Raw genomic sequence first — 901 nt, 5'->3', positions numbered from 1 at the left:
TGACTTTTTTTAAAAAAAATTCCGACGTGCAGAAAAAGTAAGGAAAGAAATACTAAACGGACTCCAAAAATCCCGAAATAAAATTTTCCCGTCCTCTAAAAATAAGCCGGACAAGATGAACATTTATTTGGGCCCAAGATGCAATTTTTAAAAACGCATATTTTTCCTAGGCAAATAAAATAGAAATAAAATCCGAATAAAATCAAATATTTGTTTTTAATATTTTTCCTCCAATATTTCATTATTTTTGGAGAGGTCATATTATCCCCTCTCATATATTTTGAATATGAAATATTTTCGGAGAGAAAAATAATTAAAACAAATTGATCCTCGTTTCAATATTTGATAAAATTTCAAATATGAAAATCGTGAAATCCCCAACTCTCTCTGTGGGTCCTTGAGTGGCTTAAAATTTCGAGGATCGCAAACCAAAATGCAATAAAATATGATATGCATGATGATCTAAAGTATTACATTCCAAATTGAAAATTTGGGATGTTACAAACCTACCCCCTTAAGATGAATCTCGCCCTCGAGATTCGGGTTGGCTAGAAAATAGGTGAGGGTGGTCCTTCTGTAGGTCTTCCTCTCGTTCGCAAGTGGCTTCATCTTCAGTATGGTGGCTCCACTGAGCTTTGCAAAACTTGATAACCTTGCTGCGGGTGACTCGGCTGGCAAACTCGAGAATCTTGACTGGTTTCTCCTCATAGGTCAAATCGCTATCCAACTGAATTGCTTCAAGTGGCACTGTATCTCTCAAAGGTATATCTGCCATCTCTGCGTGGCACTTCTTCAACTGAGAAACATGGAACACATCATGAACTCCTGACAATCCTTCGAGCAATTCCAACTTGTAAGCAACTTCTCCCATATGCTCCAAAACTTTGTATGGTCCCACAAA

Source organism: Triticum aestivum, chromosome 4D, assembly GCF_018294505.1.
Source record: "Triticum aestivum cultivar Chinese Spring chromosome 4D, IWGSC CS RefSeq v2.1, whole genome shotgun sequence".
Lineage (NCBI taxonomy): Eukaryota > Viridiplantae > Streptophyta > Magnoliopsida > Poales > Poaceae > Triticum > Triticum aestivum.
The sequence above is the reverse complement of the archived record's forward strand: the minus strand, read 5'-3'. Positions refer to the sequence as shown.